The sequence below is a fragment of the Cibotium barometz genome, chromosome 46 (genome assembly GCF_041138505.1).
Source record: "Cibotium barometz isolate CiBa-2024 chromosome 46, ASM4113850v1, whole genome shotgun sequence".
Lineage (NCBI taxonomy): Eukaryota > Viridiplantae > Streptophyta > Polypodiopsida > Cyatheales > Cibotiaceae > Cibotium > Cibotium barometz.
Window position 1 is genome coordinate 39,560,107 of NC_141091.1, and position 9,155 is coordinate 39,569,261.

Below are 9,155 nucleotides of genomic sequence, written 5' to 3' on the forward strand. Positions count from 1 at the left end.
TGAGCTATTCTTAGCTCTTCGGGCATTTCTCAATGGAGAACTGAAGGCGAGGTTACCACAATTTGCAAATATGGATAGACCCGACACGCTTCAAGATGAGGAGGAACATTTGGATATACAGGCCAACCTAGATGAAGACTCGGTCGTTGAAATACCTGTTAACAAGTTGGGACAGTACTTTGAAGGTGACGAATCTAATGCAACCCTCCCCATTACTACCAAAAAGGGATTAACTCTAAAGGGAATCCTTGATGGTGGTGCTAGAGTGAGCATTGTGACTAAAAACTGTTGGGAATCTATGGGAAGACCTCACCTAGAAGTCACAAACATAGTTTGTAAGATGGAAAACAAAACCATAGCTAAACCTATTGGAATGCTAAGGGACCTTAAGATCAAGATTCTGGGATACAAGGTAAGACATACCTTCATTGTAATGGATTTCTCTAAGCATCCTATGTCATATCAAATGATCTTAGGACGCCCCTTCATGAGGGAAGCACAAATGGTGCATGACTGGTCAAAAAACCATGCCTACTTACAATTCCAGGACTCTGTCATTTGAGTTGATCTTGAGAATGGTCACGCGCATCCTTTAGGAAGCAAGGTTATCATCGATAATCGATCGGATATGCCACTATTCACTCAGCCCCATTAAAGTATTGCTATACATGCAAAAAAGACTGATGATGGGAAAGATTCTCCTTATATGGATGTCCTACTCAGTATGACTGAGTCAGATAACGTGGATTGGGTACACCTAGCGGCAACCATAGACACATGGGGAAATAGAGGCACAAGTTGGGTAACGCCTGAGGAGCAAGATATGCCACCATTGGTGCCAGTAAACATGATAGGTGTTATGCACTTGACTCCTGATGGCAAAAAAGTGGCAAACTCCCGTGACACAATGCGACTCCGAGTCTGAATCTCAAGAAGAAACTGACTGAGCTTGATAGGGGGCATGAATCGAATATTCACCCGTGTGAAAGCTACGTGCTCAAGGCCTAGGACAGTAACCTCTTGCAGTTCATCTGAGAGTGAGGGGGGACACAAGTGAAGATCGATCAAGAGAGTCTGAATCTGATATAAACAAAAATCAAAAACTAGGTAAGAAGAAGACGAGACATAAGAGACAATGCTATCGAGCTAATGTATGAACTACAATAAACAAAGAGAGATCCACTCTGCAGAATGGCTTAGTTATGTAGGAGCATATGACGCTCATCGGAAGTTAGCGCGGATAATTGGGGACAATACCTCCAAAGTGTCATGTGGTGTATTCCGCAACCTCATGACATCGCCCAATTAGAAATCGAAGAGAATCCCAAACTAAGTCATACTGCGAGAAGGCGTCAAAATCGAGAGTTAGCTCAGCAAACAAAAGGATGCGGAATTAAAAGAAAAAAGCCTGGCACAACAAGAACCGGTAGACTTACACCCCGCACCCGAGCATTTCAAATTATTTACCACGGGGGAACGTAAAGTCGTCTACACAAAAGCCCAACGAACGCCTACCAATGGGAGTAGCGGTGTCTACTACGATGGCCCGACGGTAGTCAAGGAGATAGAACTAGTAGATCCAAGTGAGGAGTCTAATCCAATTTTTATTGCTCAAGACCTCACCAAGACGGAAGAAGCTACACTTAAGAGGCTTCTTAAAGAATTCAAGGACATATTTGCTTGGACATACCATGATATGAAGGGCGTTCCACCCTCTGTGGTGCAAGACACAATTCCAATGATTAGCACTGCTAAACCAGTAACGTCCCTACCCAATGAATCCTAAGTATGCAAAGATTGTACAAGAGAAAATTGAAAAGATTACAAATGTGGATTCATATACCCTATTGAGCACGCAGAATGGGTTTCTCCGATAGTCATTGTACCAAAGAAAAATGGGAAACTCAGAGTTTGCATTGATCTCAAAAAGGTTAATGCAGCCACCAGAAGAGATCATTACCCCTTGCCGTATTCTGAACATGTGCTTGAAAGAGTTGCAGGCAAGGAGGCTTATAGCTTTTTAGACGGGTACTTTGGTTATAATCAGATCACAATTACAATAGAGGACCAAGCTAAAACAGCTTTTATAACAGAGTTTGGAGTGTTTGCCTTTCACGTCATGGCCTTTGGCTTGACCAATACGCCTGCAACATTCTAATGATTAATAAACACAGCCTTTAAGGAATATCTAAGGGACTTTGCGAAGCCTTCTTAGATGATCTTTGTGTTCATTCCTCTTGGGACGAGCACTTGATGCGTTTACGAAAAATATTTGAAAGATGTAGATTATGTCGCATCTCATTGAATCCTTTTAAATGCCGATTCTGGGTTAAACACGAAGTTATTCTAGGGCATATATGTCCAAAAATGGGATTTCCACCGATGAAAGTAAAATCAAGGTCATTCTGGAATTGTCCCCATCCACCAACTATAAGGGAGTCCAATGCTTTATAGACCATGTTGGTTATTATCGAAGGTTTATTTTATTCTTCGTTGAGATAGCTCGGCCATTGTACAAGCTTCTCATCGAGTTTATTTGGACCGAAGATTGTGACCATGCATATGAGCTATTAAAGAAGGCCTTGGTGAGTGCTCCAATCTTGCGAATGCCTAACTGGGATTTAGTCTTCCATGTGCATATTGATGTATCAAACTTTGCTATTGGGTGTGTACTAACTCAACCTAGAGAACATAAACTAGACTACCCCATTAGCTTTGCCAGTCGTCGTGCCAGTTAAACGATGCTAAAATGAACTACACCACTACGGAGCAAGAAGGGTTGGCAATGATATATGCAGTAAAGAAATTTCATTATTACCTTCTTGCCACCAAGTTTGTTTTCTATGTGGATCATCAAGCATTGTTGTAACTGGTAAACAAACCATGCTCCATAGGAAGAATCACACGATGGCTATTGATTCTTCTTGAGTTTGATTTCACTATTGTTGTGAGACCTAGCAAAAAACATGTCATGGCTGATCATTTATCTTGCATACCTAATGGTGAAGCTCCTACCGGAGTTGATGATGACTTACCTGACACTTCCTTGTTCATGGTGGAGACAATGCTTGAATGGAGTGAGAAGGTTGTTAACTTTTTGGTTAATGGCTTTCCACCTAAAAAGCTTCGTAAAGATCTGGCTCAAAAGCTGATCAAGGAATGCAAACCCTATTGCCTGATGGCCAGGACTCTTTATAAAAGAGAAAAGGATGACGTTCTTAGGCGTCGTGCCTGAGAGGATGAGTATCTATATATTTTGCAAGAGGCACATATGGGCGTAGTCGGTGGTCACTTCTCAGGAGACTTAACTGCGTGAAAAATCTTACAATCAGGGTATTGGTGGCCCACCATATTCCAAGATGCATCACTTTTTGTGAAGGGTTGTGATGAATGCCAATGCTACAAGAAACCCCAACGAAAAGATCAGATGCCTCTACATCCAATTAAAGTAAACCAACCATTTGAAAAGTGGGGTTTAGACTTTGTAGGTCCAATTAGCCCAGCGACCCGCAACACACAATCTCGCTATATTATTGTGGCCACTGACTATGTGACCAAATGGGCTGAGGCAAAAGCGACACGTAAGGCAGATGCAAGGACAATAGCCAAATTCCTCTTTGAAAATATAATCACACGCTTCGGTTGTCCTTTTGAACTTGTGAGCGACAATGGTACACATTTTATAAATGAAGTGATTAAGGAGCTCACAAAAAATTTCATGATATCCCATTATAAATCTACTCCGTATTATCCACAAGTGAATGGCCAAGCCGAGAGTACCAACAAGACCTTAATCTCTGTTCTGACAAAGACTGTTGAGGCTCATCGCACGGATTGGGATCTAAAGCTTACGTCAGCTTTATGGGCCTATCGCACTGCATACAAAGTGGCTATTAATTGCACACCATTCAAGATGGTATATGGCCAAGAAGCAGTCATGCCGTGGGAATTTGTCATTCCTAGTCTTCGTGTTGCTACTCAAGAGGGTTGGGATGGTAATCCCTTAGTAGAGCATTTGTATATCCTTGAGCGGCTAAACGAAGAAAGACAATTGGCTGTGTACAATGCCCTTGTGGAGAAGGATAGAAGGAAAAAATGGTTTGATCGCCCACCTGAAAGACAAGGACATCAAAGTTGGGGATAAAGTCCTGATGTATGGAGTGCGTAACGAAAACAAGAAGCTCAAATATGCTGGTAAGGGACCGTATAGAGTATGTGAAATTACCCCACAAGGTACCATCCGAGTGGAGACTCTCGACGGAGTTGAAACCATTGGATTCTTCAATGGGAGTAAATTCAAAAGATACTATGACCCACTAAGCCAAGAGGAGTTACATGCGATCCATCAGAAGAAGATAGCTAAAGAACAAGCTAAGCATAAGAAGATACAAGCGAGAGTTGAAGCCAAAGAACGTCAGCGCAGTGTGTTAAGCGCCAACGAGAAGCCAACCTGGGGATTATGCAAACATTTTTTTAGGAGACAGAGGAGGATTTACTGGAATCTGACCTGCCTCTAAGATACCCAATTGAGCTACAGAGTCCTTACGGTACAGAGTCCTTACGGGGAGGTGCTATATAATGCATTATTAGATACGGAAGCTCAACACAATTTGCTATCATATGGTGTGTGGTGTCAACTTGGAAATCCACCTTTATCCAAGAGTGCTATCCAAGTTAAGGGTATCAATAAGAAGAAAACCACTCTCTTAGGAATTCTACACACTCCTGTTGCCTATGATGACAAGGGGACTGTGATTCAAAACTTTTTGGTTATGCCTGCTAGTACCATGGAGAGGACTGTAAACTTAAGCCGCAAATGGATGTTAGCCACCAAGTGCAATATTGATTGGGCAACCAAGCGAGTTACAACGCAAGAACCAGCTCTCAGTCTGACCACTCAAAATCCCGCACCCAAGCCATCAACTCTGGACAAAACGCTAAATAACAAAAAATCGCAAAGTCAAGTGGCAACACCATCTTTGATTGTTTGCCACCCCTCTAATGCTTCAACGCCAAGAGTGGAAACAGGCAGTGTGGTCTCCAAGGCTCCGCTTACTATACCAAAGAGTACATACAAATGGGTCCCAAAAGCTTCGTTAACGGCTACCTCCACTGCTCAATCTCATTCAGACAAGAAGCCTCGTAGTAGGAAAGCAGCTACCCGCCGGAGAAAAGGCAACGTAACATCACATTGGATTCCTAAAAAATTATTAGCAGCCCAACGGTACTACAAAGGGAATGACTAGATTTGGGTCCCTAAACATAAGCTGAATCCCTCTACGTCGCCTGTAAAACCTTGCAAACCAAATGTTGCCACCCCAACGACAATTCAAGACTGTGGTAAGGGAAAGGTAACGAAGTGCTCCACACCACTTCTTCCAGAGCCAGTTTGGATTCCCAAACGATATCAATCGATACCACCTAGCTTAGGAAGGGGGGAGCCACATGAAGCTTCTAGATCCTCATGCCAGGCACACGTTGATATGGAAGTTTCTGTACGGTCTACACCTACCCTTGTCAATACACACCAAGTAACCAATGAGTCTATGTCTCCCCTTGTAACAGTATCGTCGGAAACCATTTCCTCCATTCATTCATGGGAGCGTACACTACCATCTCTGCAATTTGATGTAGCCACAAGGGTCATAAAAAGCTATCTGACCACATCACCACCTATGACCCGCTGGACAAATTGGTTCCAAGAGGCTGCAATATCATTGCAAAAAATATGATCTACCCAAGGAAGGGGGCAGCATGTACTCACATTCGACATTCTATTGCTTCCTTCCTAACCTTTTCCCCTGACCATGTAATTCCTAAATTCTAGGAGATGTATATATATAGCTTCATACACAAAAAGAAAAGAAAGAAAAACAAAAAATAGTAAAAAGAGCAAGAGCACATTAATATCCGCTACAATTAGGAACTAGATTGACCTGTCTTCATAAACCTACTAATGCTATATCTGTGTTCGCAGATATGGCAAATGCACGAGCATCACCCACTTCATCCACTCCCACTTTTGGTGAGAGGTATCATTTGTACCTTTCTCAGATATTTCACATGTGCTATCCTATAATTAGAATGGCTAATTCGCCTATTGACCACGACTGACCCCTACTCCGTAGAGGACGTATCCCCGATAGCCCAAGACTTTCCTTTTCCACAAGATGACTATCTTTGCATGGTTACATTCTTGATGAGTTTATGTGGATGGAAAAATGAAGAAGATATGTTTGGCGACGATGAATGGACGGATGAAACTCATGGCACTACCGAGGCTGACTTTATTTATTTGGATGATGCGGATACAGGCTTAGCCTTAGGGCTAGAGCCAGGACTCTACAACATCCTCTTACCTTGATCCTCAGTATTAGTGTGGTGGCTGGTAGGTAGGTTAGTGTTTTCAAGTTGTTTCTAGTTTTGTGTCCTTAAATGAGTGCTTATTTTTTCCCACTCATGTGCCTCTCAAGGTATAGTGCTTGTTGTTAGTTCATTGTACATGTTAAAAAGTTTGAGGTGGGTTTGCTTTCAAGTCTTGAGACTGCCGCAATGTTCACACATAAATATCTACATCAAATTGCGGGCATTTCTCATCAAATCAAGGAGATCTCCAAAATACAGGTGTAATTCTTCCATACCCACTCTCTTTCGTTTTTACTGTTCAACTAATTGCATAAAGTATAATGCATGACCACATGGAATTTGTCAAAGCACTACTTAGTTTCTGAAGTTGCTTAACATGTTAGTGTAAATCATTAATGAGTTTAACCTTATTTGAGTTATTCTTGGGAATGCACGAAGTCTTTAGTTAACCTTGGAATATGGTTGTCTTAGGTCTAGGGTTAAAACCATCTTAATGTTTGAACAACCTGGCCGTGTGTGTGTTGACCTCTGAGACATAGCTTTTACCCCTGTCGAAAGGATATAAGAACACATTATAGTTCACGAGCGTAAATCCAAAGAGATAAATAAAATAAAGAGAAAAAAAAGCCTACAAAAAAAGGCAATGTACGTCTATTATGTGCTTTAATGTCGGCCTATCGTCCTATTGACACTTGGTAGGCGAGGAGTATTCTACTCCAGACCGATGCCCTGGTTGGTAGGGGGTAGCCTTGCCTAAGGTGAGCCAATAGATTCATGGAGAATGCCTTGTGTTAAACATGGCACTAGAATCGATGTGCTAGTTTTGCCTTACGGAGGTCGCCATTGTGTGTAAAAATTGTCACGTGCATAAAGAAATAAAGGAAAAAGGCTCCTATAACTCTGATGTTTCTTGTGTCCCTAGGCTCTTGGGATTAGCTTGTTCTTAGAATAGACACATTGTGGTCATCTGTTCCTTTATTAAGCTTGGTAATTTTCCTTGACTTAGGCCAGTTATAGACCTTGATTAACCTTCGACACCTTGCTAACTCTTGAATTATTTTCAATAATTTTAAACTCCTGTTAATTTGCTACGCTAGCTCATTCATGTAACCTTTTAAACTAAGTTCTCATGGCAAACTTCCATTGTGGTCTAACATGCTTGATTTTATTACACTCTATATCTCTTGAATTCCAGCATACTCACTCTACTTCCCTGTTTTGCAGACAGCCTACCACAACAAACCCTATCGAGTTTACCATACCATAGCTTCCGATCAAGGACGGAATCTACATCAGGAAAGGGGGCATGTTAACCTATGGTGGCGGACATTGAGACGTATTACTTTTTATGTCATGTAATTAATTTAAGTATTCTGAGTCATGGGCTGGGATTGTCGGCACCACATGTAAAGGATAAAGAGATTGGGTGATCGCCGATGAGAGGCACACCTCGAATGTCATCAGTATAAGGGTTAGGATTGGCCGGCCATGTGCGGGCGCCCATATGTGAATGGCTAGGTCACATATAAGAGTCCAATGTAACCCTAAAACCTCTCATTCTCAATGTGTTGAATACAAGGAGTGCTCTTGTCTTATCTTCTCCATCCCCTTCTTCTGCGTGTGTGTGTGTGAGAGAGAGAGAGAGAGAGAGAGAGAGAGAGAGAGATAGCGATCGAGCACTGCATGGCGACACGGCAGCGACGGTGAGGTGGTAGAGCGACGGCGGCGGCTCCTTCTTCATTGCGTCGCGAGAATCCTTCACGACGGCGATCTGAGCAGTGAGTGACACACCTTTGCTCCCGGTTTGAGCTTACTAGTTTCTAGGTGTATGCTTGTAGCCATTCGTGGCTCGCATACGGTGCCTGGCAAGTCCCCAGCTCTGACACATGCGGCAAAAGCGCACAAGCAGACATGCTCATTAAAAGTGACTAGGTGAAACAGACTCTTGGTGACAACCCAACAGAGGTCTTTGAAGGGCCTACAGAAACTAAGGAGGTAGACCTAGCTAAACCTGAAGAGCAGCCTAAGCCAGTGTACATTGCAAAGAACCAAGACCCTAAAGAGGAAAAAGACTTAATATGTCTCCTCAAAGAGTTTCACGATGTGTTTGCATGGTCCTTTATTTATTATGCACACAATCCCCATTTTGGCATAATCACGGCCAGCTAGACAAAGGCCACGTGAGATGAACCCAAAATATGCCCAACTTATCAAAGAGGAAATTCAAAAACTTTTGGATTTAGGGTTCATCTATGAGATTTAACACACAAAGTGGGTGTCCCCGATTGTGGGTGACAAAGAAAAACGACAACCTCAATGTTTGCATTGATCTTAAGAAATTCAACGTTGCCCAACCAGTAAAGGATAGATTCCCACTTCCTTTCATGGAGCATGTCCTTGAGAGAGTAGCAAGCAAAGAATCTCATAGTTTTCTTGATGGATTTTCAGGATATGACCAAGTCATGATTGATCCTAAGGACCAATATAAGACAACCTTTGCTACTCAGTGGGACATTTTTGCTTACGGAGTCATGCCTTTTGACCTTACTAATGGTCCAACAACATTCCAACGGACGAGTGATGAGTATAGCCTTCAAAGGACTTCTGAGAAAATGGTTAGAAGCATTCATGGATGATTTGTGTATCAATTCCTCAAATGAACACCTAGACTATCTACAAAAAGTATCTGAGCTATACAGATTATATCGCATCTCACCCAAAGAAGTGTCAGTTCATGGTATGCCATGGAGTAATTCTTGGACACATTGTTTCCAAGAATGGTATATCCA